At 39.9% G+C, this 17,881-nt stretch overlaps 1 protein-coding gene across 6 annotated transcripts in view; it reads right to left on the bottom strand.

Moving 5' to 3' along the window:
* HADHB (hydroxyacyl-CoA dehydrogenase trifunctional multienzyme complex subunit beta) overlaps positions 1–17,881 on the bottom strand; it is a 92,794-nt gene that overhangs the window by 30,691 nt on the left and 44,222 nt on the right. The window contains exon 1 of one of the 6 annotated variants that reach the window (XM_057497356.1): positions 2,907–3,043. The exons of 2 other annotated variants lie outside the window; for them this stretch is intronic. The gene's annotated coding sequence lies outside the window, so the exon portion shown is untranslated. 3 more of the 6 variants (XM_036903406.2, XM_036903404.2, XM_036903405.2) reach the window with 3 other exon arrangements.

A 17,881-nucleotide genomic window follows, 5' to 3' on the forward strand; every position in this document is an offset into this window, starting at 1 on the left:
AATGTAAAACAAATTTTAAATGTGCAACCTCACTAACAATAAAAAAAATTTAAGTAAAACAAGATACCATTTTGGGATTATCAGATTGGCCAAAAAAAAAAATTTGGTTAATATACAACTCTAGTAAGAAGGCATCTATTCAGGTATCTGCATGGCAGTTGCCAGAAGCGTAAACTGCCAAGATCTTTTTGAAAGACAATTTTCAGTTACCTATCAAAATCTGAACTGTGAATTTCTGAGACCAGTAATTAATTCCTCTTACCGGTCTTTAACCTATAAATACTCGAGGGGTATGTGTAACATACACAGATCTCTGGCCTATAGAAATACTCAAGGTGTTCATGGTAGCATTGTTTACATTGCTGGAAAACAAACTAATATAAATGCACATCAGTAGGAAATGGTTAAATAAATTATAATACAACAAACCATGGAATACCGTGTAGCAGTTTGGTAAGAAAAATGAAACATAACGACATACATGTATATACTGACATGGAGGATGCCCATAATATATACTAAGTGAAAAATATATATTATGATGCAGAATATGTATAGTGAGACTCATTTTATGAAAGAGAAAGTAAAGACCATAAACTTAAGAGTCTTAGCTGCAAAGGATAATTTTTTTCTGTTTTCCTGAATTTTTTATGTGCATTTTGTTTTTTATGTACAATATAATTGTAGTTTTATTTAATATCTACATATATTAACATTTTATATATATAAAAATATCACATGCATAAAAAAATCTGGAAAAATATGAAGCTTAATGTTAATGATAGGTATCTCTGGATGATGGAATTATAGGTGTATTTATCTTATTTAGACTCTCCTGTAGTTTCTGGAAAAAATTACATATAATATATATTCCTTTAAAATTTTTTAAGTAGATATTTCAAAACCAAGAGGGACTAGCAAATTACTCCATTGGAAGGTTGACCTTTACTGTCATTTGCTCTAAGCTTTAAGAAATAGACATTTTGACTCAAGAATTTGGGGGAGGGCGTGGGCATGGAAACTCAAAGTAGCACGAGCTTGAGTAGGGTGCGGAACTACGGAAAGTTGGATGAAGTTGCAGACACCTACGAAAAAAGGGGCTAGCCAAATAATGAAAGCAACCTGGAGTGTCTTTAACAGCTCATCTTTACAATTTTAAGACACAATGTAATGGTTAAGAGTACAGACTCTAAAACAAGGCTGTCCAAAACCAAACCCTGGCTCCACCCTGGTTGTATGAGTTTAAGCTTAAGTTACTACTAAGACAGAGAAAGATTAAGTAACCGGGTAATTCAATTCATCTGTAAGATGTAGAAAATTCCAGTACCTACCTCATAGGATTTTTGTGAGGAATAACTACATTAATATCCTTAATGCACTCAGAACAGTTCCTGATACATTGTAAGGGTTATACATGTACTTACTATTCATAACAGCGGGTGGTGGTATAACTGTACTTAGTTCCCCTCTGTGGAAGCCACAGTAAGAAACGTAACATTTCTGTCCTGCCGGAGCTGATGATTATGATAAGAGTACAGGGTAAAAAAAGTTATGAGCCAAAAGAGTCATCAAAATTAAGGGTTGGCAAAGGACAACCCCTGGGCCTTGAGCTAACAATACTTTTTACATTTCAATCAGGTGCTGAGTAAAACAAAACAAAGACTTTATATAAGGCAGAGATCAGTGTGGGTTTGCAAATCCTGATCTATTTATCTGGCCCTTAAGAGAAGTTTGCCACCCCTGATCTAAATAATGAGTTATACGGAATTACGAGCAGAAGAGAGCGTTAGGTGGACAGGAGACAAGCTTTGAATTGTAAAAATATTTTGAGTTGGAGTGCCTATGAAAGTCATAAAGAATCCTTTTTGGGAAGTGAAATCATCACTAGTCATCCAGTTTCTGTAAAGTGCTTACAGCAGTGGAGGACTCCCTATTTCACTGGAGCTTTAAACAGAAACCTCTCTTCTTTCTTTCGGTACTCCTCATTTCAGCCTCGACTTCCTACCAGTTCCCTCTGGCCACTCTTGATCCCCCTCTCGCGGAACAGTCAATGTGGTGAGCAGTCAGACATATTCGTGGCTCTGCCACCTACCAGAAAAATAACATGAGCTCTCTGAGCTTCCCAAAGTTCAGCTAGAAAATGCGAGTAACAATTTGAGATCAGGAGGATTAAAAGGGATTGCGTGAAAGTGCCTAGAGGGCTCTCAACACTACTTCCTTTTGGAATCAAATGCCTTTACTCGAGGACTCGAGACTATCCTCCCACCACAAAAACAGCTACCATGCGGTGCGGAGCTCTAGACTAGAAGTTAGTAGGTGTAGGTTTAAGTCCTGTTTCCACCACCTGTGATCATGGGTAAACTCACTCTGATTCAAGCGCTTCACCGAGGAAGTCAAGGGGACATGTAACCAGACAATCGCCAGTTACCTTTCGGTTCTTAGATCCTCTGGAGCATTGGTTCACCAAGCAGTAAATTGGAGTATCTCAACTCCCCTAAACTCAAGTCCCAAAAGATCACATGATCGAGTCCCACTCCCAGTAGCAGGAATGGCGTAAACCCACGCCGGATCTAAATCTCTACTGCTAACCCGGCTACAGGAAAAGCAAGTGAAAAACAAACACTGCCTACACAGACAAGGAAACAGTTGGTTACTCTGCGACGGTAAACTAAAAACACAGGTGCTACGGCTGTGAGAACTAAACAGAAAGCTAGTCCAAGTCACAGCGCCGAATGCGTTGGTAATGGAGGACCTCACCGGAAGAGCTTTCTTCGGTTGTGTTCTCTCCAACTCCAGTCCCAGAGGAGGGGGGGACGGCCGCCGGCACTGCGAAAAAGCTGGGAACGGAAGCGTGGCTTTCGCTGGGGAAAGGCCAGGCGGAAAGCCGAGCGCAAGCACAGTCTCACCTCAAGGAGACTGCGCAGAGACCGGCTGCCACGCTAGGTTCAGACGCAAATGACGGGAAACGTCCCGACTAGGAGGCGGGTCCTGCCTAGGCTTAGGTCCTTCCTAAGTCCGCGGGCTTCGCAGGTCTGTCGGGCTACCCGCCGCCCGCCTGACTGGAGAACTCGATACTATTTCTCCCCACCTCGGTGAGCCTCCTCGGTTCCACCGGAGAAGGAGTCCTTTTCACAGTAGTAGCCGCAGAGTAGGGCCGAGTTAGGGGGCCGGTGGCAACTTGAATCGAGGTTTTAGTCAGGCTGTACGTCGGGCGCCTGGCTGAGGCCAGGCTGCTGGAGGAAAAGTCCTTTGCCCGCTGCCCCCACTCGAAGCCCTTTCTTCGTTCGTCCTTTTCATCTCAAGATGGTGGCATTCCGGGCAGTTGGCGGCCTCAGCCGCTTCAGTGAGTCCAGGGCGCTGAGCTCTTCAGGTGAGGCCCTGCGAAGGGCGCCGCGCAGCCCGGTGGATTTCTTACGGAAAGTGGGGCGGCCCCGGAGCCCCTTCGCTGTCGCCTCTCGTCCCTGCCCCGGGACGCGGCCTGGGATGGGGGTGGCGGGTGTGATGCTGTCCGGGGACCCGGGCTTCTGTGTCCTTGCGCTGGGACGGACACTTCCTCTTTCACGACCCCGAGTCCTGCAGCGAATTCAGGCTCTGTGATCCCTAACGTGTCTGGGTCCTGTCCACTTGATCTGGCACTTGGCGCAGGTCTTCCTGTCACATTTCTGTGCTCACGCCCTTTTATTTTCTTTGATGATGGCCTTGGACTTATCACTACTAGATCAGGAGTGACAGGACTGAGACAAGTCCAGTCTGTCACATACATCCCTCCACAGCACCTTGCCTGCAACAAAAGCTAGCTTAAAACCTTAGATGGCATTAACGAACCTTGCGAATTACGGCGCTCTCAGCTCTTTTCCCTCGAAACCATTTTTGTGCACGTTAACAGAATTCAGTAGGGAGCTCAACTTTTGCAGTTCCAATAATCCCATTGTGAACGCATAGTATATTAAATTTCAAGGGGAGGTTCTGCCACTTGATAAAAAAAAATTTTTAGACGCAAAACCTGCATGTTAAAGATAAAATTTTGCATAATGTTAAGACCTGCTTCTAATATTATTTCTGACGATGCGCATTTAGCTTGCATTAGATAGCTTTCAAGCTGGCAGTAAAGGGTTAAAGTGGGTGCTTGTGCAAAATCAAGCATTTTCCGCCTGTCTCAAAACTGCAAAGTGAAATGGGACTAACTTTTTATTGCACGTTGTACTTAAAGCGAGTTACTTAATCAGAAATTTAATTTGTAATATGCCTTTCTCCTGAACCGCTGGGATGGCATGCGGTTTTTAAAACAAGTAGCTGCAGTCTCCCTTTCCTGTAAGGAATAATTTTGGATGAATGAATGTTTATCTGTTTTCTTATTTCACCGGTATTTTTATTCTCCACAAGAATGCTGTGTGTGTGTACCAATTATAACATTACAAAAATATTGAAATGTTTTACACATTGGGGCAACGGATTAAGAAAAAAGAACCACCCATTCTCTTACTACTCACATAACTACTGTTAGTTAGCATTTGGTCACGTTAACCGTATGGTTTTGTTTTGTTTTCCTGTTTTCCACACTTATGGTTTAATGCTTTAAAAAAGGTCAAATGTGTATTTTTACACTTGCCCCTTCATTTGTTTTAAGGTACTTCTATGTGTTAGCACTTGGTGTGACACTGAGCTGGTGGTAATCAGGTCCTGTGGTTTCTAGTCACTAACTAGCTATGTGACTTTGAACAAATATTTTATTCTAATTCTAACAGGGCTTTATTTTCCTCACCAGTAAAGTAAGTCATTAAGACTTTGGGTTTTCTTTGACATTAAAAATAGCATGACAGAGTAATTAAAAGCACTAAAGTTGGACTGTGCCTTCTAGGTTTCAGTCCGGCTGTGCCTTTTACTCTTTGTTGACCTTGGGCAATTAATTTCTATGTATGTTTTCTCCTTTGTGAGATGGGGAATAATACCTTCTTGTGAGGTTTAAAGGAGTTATTTTAGGTGTGCAGCAGTTTTTTCATGAAGTCAGTCAGCCATTGTTAAGTCTTTCCTGCCCTAAAGAAGCATGACTCTGAGTATTGTGGAAGTAATTTTTGCATTTTACATGTATAATAAAAAGTGAGAAGCTTAGTTTTTCTATATTTTATTCTATAGAAATATATATACACACATAAAAATATATATCTATGTTTTGCATTGTGTTTTCACCAGTAAGAAAATATGCCTTAGTATAGTTATGGCCCCTTTTAATAGCAATTTGTAAATTTTGAAAGAAAGTCTGGAAAGTGAATGTAAAATACCTGTACACCTGAATTGCCATTTAGACTCAACTGAATAGTCCTTCACCCTGAAAATCTGTGCCAAGGCATTGCCAAGCATTTAATGAGATTATGACATTTATCAGTGGATGATTAAATTCTCTTGAAACTAGTTTCTAATTCTTGAAGTTGTAACCCATCCTGTCTCTGAGTGGGCTACAGTTCTGAATATGACTGTCACATGAAAATCACATATCTCAACGAAAATATCTTGTTCTCCATTCCTACCCTACATCTAAATTCCTAATTATGTAAGTAGTAAAATAATTTCCCAGGAAATGAATTAGATATTCATGCCTTAGTAGATCATGTACATGAAAAAATTTTTAAATTGAATTATAGTTACTACACAATCCTACATTGTTTTCAAATATACAACACAGTGGTTCAGCAGTTACCCATATTACTAAAGCATCACCACTCCTAATGCAGTTACTGTCTGTCAACATAGAAAGGTGTTACAGAACCACTGACTATTCCCCATGCTGGCTGTACATTTAAATTGACTCTCAAATCCCTTAATCCTGTCCCTTCTCCCAGAATTGAATACTGGGAAAAGTTGCTGATTGTTACAACCAAAGTAGGAAGTTACATGTTCATATTTAAAATTTGTATCAGCATAATCCACCCCTCCCCACTGCTGTGCTCTTAGGTTATGTAGGTATCTTACTGAGTTATGTTATGAAAATGATTAAGAACTAGGGCAAAGGTTTCTCTCCCTATTGCTGGCACAGTAGATGTAGGCTAAAGTTCACCCTGTGCTCTAAAGTAAGCTCTCCTGATTACGTAAAGCATCCTAAGGCTAGATGCCAACAGCAGAGCTTCCTTGTACTCCAACTTGGTTTTGTTGACTATTTAGGATTCTTTTGCAGATATGTTTGCACATTTACTATTTTTCTCTTCGTTTTTATGTCTCTATTGATTTAGAAGAAGTTTTGTGTAGATGTGGGTGCAGCAAAGGTCATTTAGTGGGGTAAACTTTAAAATGATTTTAACTGTAAGCTAATGAGCACCCACCTGTTGTCTCAAGTATTTGGTCTTTAAAATTCCAACCCCTTCCTAAGCTCCCTCACCTGTTCCATTTTCTCTTTTGCTTAATACCCTATCTTCTAAAAGACTAATTTACATATTTTCTTTCTTGGTTTTTGTGTTCCTGCTCCATCCCTCCCACACTGTATTCCCAATCAGTCTATTCCTACTCTAATCCGCTTTACCCTGCTAGCAAGAATTGCCTATTCCCTGGCTCCCCTCCACTGGCATTTCTACATTACAGGTAAACTGCTTTTTATGCCAGGCCTATTTTTACGTCTTTACTTATTTCTGCAGAATAGGAACTAATTCTTCCCAGGTGTTCTACCCCCCTGTCACCATAGAATATAAACTGCATAAAGACAGGGATTTTGGTCTTTGTTCATTCCAAGTTCAAACCTAGAACTTTACATGACATACTGTAGGTCACAACAAATTTTTGTTCTTGGAGGAATGACTGTGAGTTGATGTTGGAAGAGATTACAGTTGCAGGAAACACCTGGTACAGATCCAGCGATTAGAGAACAAAACAGTGAGTAAAAAAAAATCAAAATTTGGGCAGGGAAGGGAAAGGCCATTGTAGATCTCAAGATGAAGCTTTGAGGAAAGGTTGGAGTCATGACACAAATATAAAGAAGGAAGAGTGATAAGTGTAGATGATACAGATTTCCAATGATGGAAAAGGGAAGAAGGGAAATAGATCATTGGTGAAGTAGAGGCACTGGGGATTGAGGAGATAGCTGGCTTTTATCTTAATTTCCTTTGGTGTAGCACCTTGACTTACAGCTAGTTTTACAATCATGACATCACTTTTCTTTCAGTCCTTATGAGAACACTAAAATGCACCAAGACCATCATGTTATTGATAAGTTTTCACAAATGCCTAGGGTACCTAACTGGTTTTCTTGGTTTCACTGGATATGGCCGGTTATTGTAAGTCTACTTTTGTTATGTATCTGTATTCCTATTCTGTTAATGTGTGTACGGAATTTAATTAGTGGTTTGTTAAAACCTATACATGCTTATGTTACTCTACAAGAAGTTATGTCAAAGAAATAATCAATTTCCCCATGTTTTCTTCCGTCTGCTACTCCTATAGCTTTTCTTCTTCCTTCCTAATTACAGCCCTTTAGTAGAATTCATGCCTCATATAGAAAATTACCAAGTATCATAATTCTTACAAGTGGTAAAGATACCTCAAGACAAATGCTGGGCATAGAAGCCACAGGGTATAAATATGCAAAGAAGGAAAAAGCGAACCTTTTCAAAGAATATTGCTTATCTCTCACTTACCAACTTTACATTTCCCTGTATGGCCCCGGAAGACAGCTGGTTAGCCAGAGACGGGTAAGATTCCTCAAGGGAGGAACAACCTAAGACAGGCACAGTCGCAGGGGGGCCATCAGGTGAGAAATTGGGGATCAACAGAGGTGAGGCTTAGAACCTCACACCCCCTGTTTTGAGAGAAATCTTCTGCATCCATGGATGTTTTGTTGCCCTTGTCTAGCTTGGATTAATACTTAGTCTATAGGCACAGACTTGATCATCTACACTTGCCCTCTTACAGCACTAAATTATGCTTTCTATCTTTATCTTGCATCTACCTACCACCTCAGCATTTTATTTTAAAAAAAATGAGAGAGAAATGTGGGATTCACATAGAAATCAAGTATAAAAATCAAATGAGTAATCATATCTGACTTGATTGTTTATAGTTCATGATGCGTGATCAAAACCAAAACTTTCTGTGGTATGACTGCCCTTGCACTGTTCACCGTGTAAGAATTTATACACCATGTAAGAACTTGTTTGTTATGCTTCAGAAGATTGGAGACTGTTGAGAGTTAGGCTTGGGGTTGATTAATGATTGTGCATTGAGTCCCCTATACAGAATTTTATTATTGTTATCAACCATTTGATCAATAAATATGAGAGATGCCAGCTCAAAAAAAAAAATGCACTAAGAGACTCGTACATTTTCATACAAGTAGTAAATGATAATTTTGATGTTTCAGCCCAAGTCTTTTGACTCTCAGGTCCTTTGTCTTTGCGCTAAGACAGCTTGACCTGAATTGCTTAATGAAAAATGCAGTCAGGACTCGAGATCACCCACTTTGTTTCTGCTGCCATCTACATGGTTTTCTTTTTTTAATAATAGGTTGCTTTGCCTTTCAAACCAGTATAAATCTGCTGTTTTCTGTGCTTGCTTTTCCCCTTTAAGAACTGCTTGACAGAGAGAAAGATGGAGGAAGAGTGAGCATTAGCTGCTACCGATGGACCTCTACTTCTCCACTCCACCATCAGTGGGTTCTCCAGATTAATGTTCTCACATGCCCATTTGATTGCTGTCCACTTCAGTTACGTTTTTAAAAAGTACAGATTCTGAGGCCCAGCCACTTTCATTCTGATTCTGCTGTCCCAGGTTGTCTGTCACTCAGGGATTTGTGGGTGTATTTGAGCCTCCCCAACTGATTCCCATGCCCAGCACAGTCCTGCCACTTTTCAATACTGCCATGAGAGTCGCAGTCCCGCTGGGTATGTTAGATATTCTCTTGGGTCCTGCTTTGGTTGTATGGAATAATTCCCCGGTCCAGAAGGGTTCTTGCTTCTTGGTCAAGCACAGACCATCCTTAACTTGGAACTGGATGTGGTTCTAGGGTTTGTTTAAAAATCACACAGAAAGTCTTTTTAATTGAGTTGATGTTTTAAATTGTATTTGAAATACCACCATTATATAAAATAACCAAAGTGGTTTGATTTCTTGTCCGTTGCCCTTGATTATGATTGCATGCTAAGGCAAAGTCGTAGGCTTGTTTGACATCCCTGACAATATGGTCCAGATAAAGAAAGGTAGGAGATTTACAGAATGAGACAGAAGCACAGAGAGCAGGTGTTCACAAGGTGGTGGAAAAGGTTCAGCCACTGATATCGGTAGGCAGTTTAACTTTTTTTTTTTTTAATACTATCACTCTTTAATTAGGCAGGCATTCCTCATTCCTAAATTACGTTTGTGGATTCCAAGACCATTTAGCCCATATGGTAACCCCAATGCAGTATACGGCAATGAAAATTAGAAATAAAAATGTTTTAATACAAGTAATTAAGGATTAAAATAATACTGGGGAAAGCTGGTGTAATTAGAGGAGCTACATGAAGGAACCACTGGATATTAGTTTTGTTTTTTGTTTTTTTTTGAGATCTAATTGACATAGTGTATGTTATATTAGTTTGAGGTGTATAGCATGGTGGTTTGACATTTGAATACACTGGAGAATGCTCACTACAGTAAGTCTTGTCATCATCTCTCACGATACAAAGTTAATACAGTATTATTGACCATATTCCCCATGCTGTACATTACTTCCCTGTGACTTGCTTATTTTATAATTGGAAGTTTGTACTTTAATCTGCATCACACATTTCATGCCTCCCTCTCTGCTCCCCTCTGGCAATCACCAACCTCTTCTCTGTGAGTCTGGGTTCTGTTTGGTTTTGTTTATTTTTTGCATTCCACATGTAATCAGGCAGTATTTGTCTTTCTCTGACTATTTCACTACTAGTTCTTTCTTGCCTGTGATACTAATTTAAAACTTATGCCTTTTCAGAATTCAGAATAACAGTCGTAACCATGCTCATGGACCTGCAGAGAAGCATGCAAGAGATGGGAGATGAAATTATAAGGGAATTTATAGAAATAAAACAATCTCTGGCAGGACTTAAAAGCAGTCTGAATGAGGTGAAAGAGACCATTAATGGAACAGAAATAAGACAACAGGAAGACAGAGAAGCTGAGGCACAGAGAGATAAAAGGATCTCCAGGAATGAAAGAAAATTAAGAGAACTGTGTGATCACTTCAGACGCAACAATATTCGCATTATAGGGGTACCAGAAGGAGAAGAGAGAGAAAAAGGGATAGAAAGTGTCTTTGGGGAAATAATTGCTGAAAACTTCCCCACACTGGGGGAGGAAATAGTCTCTCAAACCATGGAAGCCCACAGATCTCCCAACACAAGGGACCCAAGAACGATAACACCAAGACATATAATAATTAAAATGGCAAAGATCAAAGACAAGGACAGAATATTAAAGGCAGCCAGAGAGAGAAAAAAGGTCACATACAAAGGAAAACCCATCAGGCTATCATCAGACTTCTCGGAGGAAACCTTACAGGCCAGAAGAGAATGGCATGATATATTTAATGCAATGAAACAGAAGGGCCTTGAACCAAGAATACTGTATCCAGCACGATTATCATTTAAATATGAAGGAGGGATTAAACAATTCCCAGACAAGCAAAAGTTGAGGGAATTTGCCTCCCACAAACCACCTCTAGAGGATATTTTAAAGGGCCTGCTCTAGATGGAAGCACTCCTAAGGCGAAACTGATGTCACCAGAGAAAATAAAATCACAGCAAAGAAAGCAGACCAACCAAATACTAACTAAAGACATAAAATAAACTATTCACAAAAGCAGTCAAAGGAAACACAAGAGTACAGAATAAAACACCTAACATATAAAGAATGTAGGAGGAGGATTAAGAAGGGAGAAAAATAGAGAATAATCAGACTGTGTTTATAATAGCTTAATAAGTGAGTTAAGTTAGACAATTAGTAAAGAAGCTACCCTTGAACCTTTGGTAACTACAGATCTAAAGCCTGCAATGGCAATAAGTACATATCTTTCAATAATCACCCTAAATGTGACTGGACTGAATGCACCAATCAAAAGACACAGAGTAATAGAATGGATAAAAGAGCAAGACCCATCTATATGCTGCTTACAAGTGACTCACCTCAAACCCAAAGACACACAGAGTAAAAGTCAAGGGATGGAAAAAGATATTTCATGCAAACAGTAGGGTGAGAAAAGCAGGTGTTCCATTACTTATATCAGGCAAAATAGACTTCAAAACAAAGAAAGTAACGAGATAAAGAAGGACATTACATAATGAGAAAGGAGTCAGTCCAATAAGAGGACATAACCATTATAAATATACGTGCACCCAATACAGGAGCAGTGACATATGTGAAAGAAATACTTACAGAATTAAAGGAGGAAATAGAATGCAATGCATTCGTTCTAGGAGACTTCAACACACCACTCACTCCAAGGGACAGATCCAGCAGACAGAAAATAAGGACACAGAGGCACTGAACAACACACTAGAACAGGTGGACCTAACAGACATCTATAGAACTCTACACCCAAAAGCATCAGGATACACATTCATCTCAAGAGCACATGGAACATTCTCCAGAATAGACCGCATACTAGGCCACGAAAAGGGCCTCAGTAAATTCAAAAGGATTGAAATTCTTCCAACCAACTTCTCACACCACACAAAGGTAGAAAACTAGAAATAAATTGTACACACAAAAAGGCTCACAACCATATGGAGGCGAAACAACATGCTCCTAAATAATCAACCAATGGATCAATGACCAATTAAAATAGAGATCAAGCAATATATGGAGACAAATGACAACAACACTAAGCCCCAACTTCTGTGGGACGCACTGAAGGCAGCTCTAGGAGGAAAGTACATAGCAATCCAGGCCTATTTAAAGAAGGAAGAACTATCCCAAATGAATAGGCTAAGGTCACAGTTATTGAAACTGGGAAAAGAACAAATGCCCAAAGTCAGCAGAAGGAGGAACATAATAAAGATCAGAGAAGAAGTAAAATTGGAAGGAATCAAACAATAGAAAAATCAATGAAACCAAGAGCTGGTTCTTTGAGAAAATAAACAAAATAGATAAACAGCTAGCTAGATTATTGAGAGAAAAAGAGAATCTACACATATCAACAGAAACAGAAATGAGAAAGGAAAAATCACGACAGACTACACAGACATACAAAGAATTACTAGAGAATACTATGAAAACATATATGCTAACAAGCTTGAAAACCTAGAAGAAATGGACAACTTCCTAGAAAAATACAACCTTCCAACACTGACCAAGGAAGAAACAGAAACTCTAAACACACCAGTTACCAGCAACGAAACTGAATCAGTAATCAAAAAACTACTGAAGAACAAAACTCCCAGGCCAGATCGATACACCTCTGAATTTTATCACGCATATAGAGTAGACATAATACCCATTCTCCTTAAAGTTTTCCAAAAACTAGAAGAGGAGGCAATACTTCCAAACTCATTCTATGAAGCCAGCATCACTCTAATACCAAAACCAGGAAGAGACCCCACCAAAAAAGAAAATTACAGACCAATATCCCAGATGAACATAGATGCAAAAATACTCAACAAAATATTAGCAAACCGAATTCAAAAGTACATCAATGGGACCATACAACATGATCAAGTGGGATTCATCTCAGGAATGCAAGGATGGTACAACATTCGAAAATCCATCAACATCATCCACCACATCAGCGAAAAGAAGGACAAAAACCACATGATAATCTCCATAGGTGCTGAAAAAGCATTTGACAAAATTCAACATTCATTCATGATAGAAACTCTCAAGAAAATGGGTATACAGGGCAAGTACCACAACATAATAAAGGCTATATATGAGAAACTGACAACCAGCATCATTCTTAACAGCGAGAAGCTGAAAACTTTTCCTCTAAGATCAGGAACAAGACAGCGATGCCCACTCTCCTCACCGTTATTCAACATAGTACTGGAGGTCGTAGCCACGACAATCGGGCCAAACAAAGAAATACAAGTCATCCATATTGGTAAAGAAGAAGTCAAACTGTCACTATTTGCAGATGACATGATATTCTACATAAAAAACCCAAACGACTTCATTCCAAAACTACTAGAACTAGTATCTGAATTCATCAAAGTTGCAGGATACAAAATTAACACACAGAAATCTGTTGCTTTCCTTTACACTAACGAACTCACAGAAAGGGAAATCAGGGAAATTTACAGTTGCATCAAAAAGAATAAAATACTTAGGAATAAACCTAACCGAGGAAGTGGAAAGCCTATACACTGACAACTACAAGACAGCCTTAAGAGAAATTAAAGAGGACGCTAACAAATGGAAACTCATTCCATGCTCTTGGCTAGGAATAATTAGTATTGTCAAAATGGCCATCCTGCCTAAAGCTATCTACAGATTCAATGCAATGCCGAACAAAATGCCAACAACATTCTACAACGAACTGGAACAAATAATTTTAAAATTTTTATGGAACCACAAAACACCCCGAATAGCCAAAGCAATCCTGAGAAGGGAGACTAAATCAGGAGGCATCTCGCTTCCCAAATTCAAGCTCTACTACAAATCCACAGTAATCGAGACAATTTGGTGCTGTCACAAGAACAGACCCACAGACAAATGGAACAGAATAGAGAGCCCAGATATAACCCCAAACATATATAGTCAATTAATACATGATAAAGGAGCCATGGACATACAGTGGGGAAATGACAACCTCTTCAACAGCTGGTGCTGGCAAAACTCGGTAGCTACACGTAAGAGAATGAAACTGGATCATTATCTAACCCCATACACAAATGTAAATTTGAAATGGATCAAACACCTGAATGTAAGCCATGGAACCATAAAACTCTTAGAGAAAAACATAGGCAAAAATCTCTTGGACATAAACATGAGCAACTTCTTCATGAACATATCTCCCCAGGCAAGGTAAACAAAAGCAAAAATGAACAACTGGGACTACATCAAACTGAAAAGCTTCTGTGCAACAAAGGACACCACCAGTAGAACGAAAAGGGTTCCTACAGTATGGGAGAATATATTCATAAATGGCAGGTCCTATAAACGGTTCACATCCAAAATATATAAGGAGCTCATGCACCTTAAACAAAAAGCAAATAATCCAATCAAAAAATGGTCGAAGGAACTGAACAGTTCTCCAAAGAAGAAATTCAGATGGCCAACAGACACATGAAAAGATGCTCCACATCACTAGTAATCAGAGAAATGCAAATTAAAATCACAATGAGATATGACCTCACACCAGTAAGGATGGCCAGTATCCAAAAGACAGACAACAACAAATGTTGGCGAGGATGTGGAGAAAGGGGAACCCTCTTCCACTGCTGGTAGGAATGTAAATTAGTTCAACCATTGTGGAAAGTAGTATCGAGGTTCCTCAAAACACTCAAAGTAGAAATACCATTTGACTCAGGAATTCCAATGCTGGGAATTTACCCTAGGAATGCAGCAGCCCAGTTTGAAAAAGACATATGCACCCCTATGTTTATCGCAGCACTATTTACGATAGCCAAGAATTGGAAGCAACCTTAGTGTCCATCAGTAGATGAATGGATGAAGAAGAGGTGGTACATATACACAATGGAACTTTATTCAGCCATAGGAAAAAAACATCCTGCCATTTACAACATGGATGGATCTAGATGGTATTATGCTTAGTGAAATAAGTCAGGCGGAGAAAGACAAGTATCAAATGATTTCATCTGTGGAGTATAAGAACAAAGAAAAAACTGAAGGAGCGAAACAGCAGCAGACTCATAGAACCCAAGAATGGACTAACAGTTACCAAAGGGAAAGGGACCAGGGAGGATGGATGGGAAGGGAGGGATAAGGGGGAGTGGGGGAAGAAAGGGGCCTTACGATTAGCATGTATAATGTCTGGGGGAGTGTATGTGGAAGGCTGTACAGCACAGAGGACGGGTAGTGATTCTACGGCATCTTACTACTCTGATGCACAGTGACTGCAATGCAGTATGTGGGGGGATCTTGGTGTTGGGGAGAGTCTAGTAAACATAATATTCCTCATGTAATTGTACATTATTAATACCAAAAAAAAATTAAACATAAAAATTACTTGTTGCCTTATAGCAAATTACAAAAAACATAGCAGCCTAAACTAATAGCCATTTATTTGCTCATAATTCTGTGGGTCAGCAATTTGGGCTGGGCTTAACTGGGCAGCTCTGCCAGTCTTGCTGGTCTTATTACTGTTCCAAGAAGTCTTAAGTAGAAGCTGTAAGGCCTTTCAAGGCCTAGGCTCACAGTCACACAATGTCACTTCTGTCTTACTCTACCAGACAAAGCAAATCACAAGGCCAGCCCAGATTCATGGAAAGGCAAACAGATTCCCCCTCTTAGTGGATGGAATGGCAAAGTTCCCTTGCATGGAGCCTGCACAGAAGGATGGGAGGAATTATTGCAACCGTATTTGCACAGAATCTACCACTTGAGATTAGATGCTAAAACTCAATGACAAGGGAATAAGCAAACCGCTTTAGGAGGAGACTTGGAAACCAGTAAGTTACACTTGAATTGTTTTAAGGTATGGAGAAACAGAATGTCAAAACAAACTGAAGTGGTAAAAAACCCCATCACAAGGCCTTTTTCAGCCACCAAAGGCCATCTCTTAGGTCCAAACTTCCCTCTCACCCTTCAACCATCTTCAGTTTGGTTTCCAGCGGCATCGACTCCACTGGATTCTCTGCTTCCAGGCTGCTCCACTAAGTTGCGATACCAATTGACACTCTTAGGCTTCTTATTTGACTTCCTAGTTTACAGTACCTGGAATGTCTCCTTGGATCACCATACTCCCTCGATTGCTCTGAATTACTTTTGTCTTTCATCTCTGATTCCTCTTTTCAACACCTGTACACCCACACATACACGTGCTTGACCTCAGGAATACAAGAATATTCATAAATCCTCAATCACTTCAGGCTGTATTTATAGTTTCTATTCCTTGGTTCAAGCCTGGCTAACTCCCTCTGAGCCTTCAAGATTCTCATTAAGTTTCATTTCTTCCAAGGAAACTTTTGCTACCATTTCCAACCCATTTCCACTTCATCCAGTAACAGTCCACTCTGTTCCTCTGTACTCCCACAGCATCCTGTGTATACATCTTTCCTCATACTCATACTTATCTGTTATGAAATTATCTTAACTCTTACTGGACTATAAGTGCCTTGAAGGTAAGGACCACATCTGGATACCCTACATCTGTACATAGCATAATGCCTCGTACTCAATAAGCCCTCAGTAAGCTTTTGTTGAATTAAATTGAACTGTGAGGAAATTAAGAAATACATGTTGCTGGCACCAAGTGCTATAAAACTTCATATTCATTGATCCAGTAATCCCACCTTGGGAGAGTATACTTCCAGGAAATAATCTAAAAGAAAAGAATGTTACAATGATTTGTAAGGAATCATATTTGTCACTGCAGAAGAAAGATGCAAGCAATCAAAATGCCCAATGAAATAAGGACCCAAATGGTAAACTGGTAAATCAACATGATAAAAGTTCAATACGTGCAGGTTTTCCAGGACAGCCTTGGGTGCAGATACCTCTCCTGGATGGCCCTGGCTCTTCCTGTTGTCTTCGAGACTGAAAAGCTGGTGATGCTGTACCTCCAGCAACAGCAGATGCTTGTAGGGCTCAACACAGCCCTTGGGAAGAATGCCAGGGGATCTACCAATCTAGAGTGTTGCTGCTCTAGTTGAGCTGACTTGGTGGGCAAATCTTGAAATTCGCTAGTGTTTGAATCGCTGATATTTTTATTACTTTCATTTTTATTTTACATTTGATGCATTGATCTATCTAAACCTGGTGAGAGCTCTCCCTCCTTTGTCTCAGATTCCCAACCCTATCTGCCCTCCCCACTGTCCTCCCTTCAATCTTCCAGAGAGCTTCAAGGTAGACTTACTCCAGCTCTGGTCACCCCCAGCCCTTCACCAAGCTGCTCCCAATCAGATTCCCCCTCACTCTCCCGTTGTAGGATGGAAACTGATGCCACTGGCAGGGAAGATCTCTGACCAGTAACAACTGTTTGGTTATTATTTTAGAGTGAAGATCTTAAGGAGGGTCATGGGCACTTTATGAATCAGAGTGTATGCATTAGAGCTGCAATATAAAGCAGCCACTGTGGATTCCTGTGTGTTGGAGAGGAGGTGGGAGGGCCCACAGCAGGGTCAGCCACAGGATGGGGCTGGGGGTGTCAGAGACGAGCTCATTTCCTCTATGCATTTTGATTGTTAGATTCTGTGTGTGTTTTAAAAAACGAAAATCATAGAAAAAAAAGTCAGTGCTCACTTTTTGTCTTTAAATATTGAGATGGTTCAAACTGGAAGAAAAAAGAAAACTGTTTCTAAATATGTGCTATATACTACATCCATAATTTGCAGAAAAGGCATAAGGATGAGTCAATGCTCTCTTAATAGTCAAGACCAGAAAAGGTTCCTCGTCCCTCTATTTAGCAGCAGCATCATCACTCATTTTAACTATAACGTATAGAAAGTGATGTACCAGTTTCCATGTACAACACCACGAATTGAAACATGATCATCTTTTACTGGATGTGCTTAAGATCTTTTTTTGTTTCAGCTTTAGCTCCAGCTCTACCCCATCTCTTTCCCTTTTGTCCCCAGAGGTAGCCACTCTTTGAAGTTATTCCTGTTCATATTTTTATACTTTTATTACATATGTGCACATCCAGAATCAATACAGTATTATTTTCTGCACATGTGTGCAAGTCTAATGGTATGCCACTATTCCAAACCTCTTACACTTTTTTATACATACATTGTTTTGAGGTTGATCCATATCAATATGCATAACT

Source organism: Manis pentadactyla, chromosome 2, assembly GCF_030020395.1.
Source record: "Manis pentadactyla isolate mManPen7 chromosome 2, mManPen7.hap1, whole genome shotgun sequence".
Classification (NCBI taxonomy): domain Eukaryota; kingdom Metazoa; phylum Chordata; class Mammalia; order Pholidota; family Manidae; genus Manis; species Manis pentadactyla.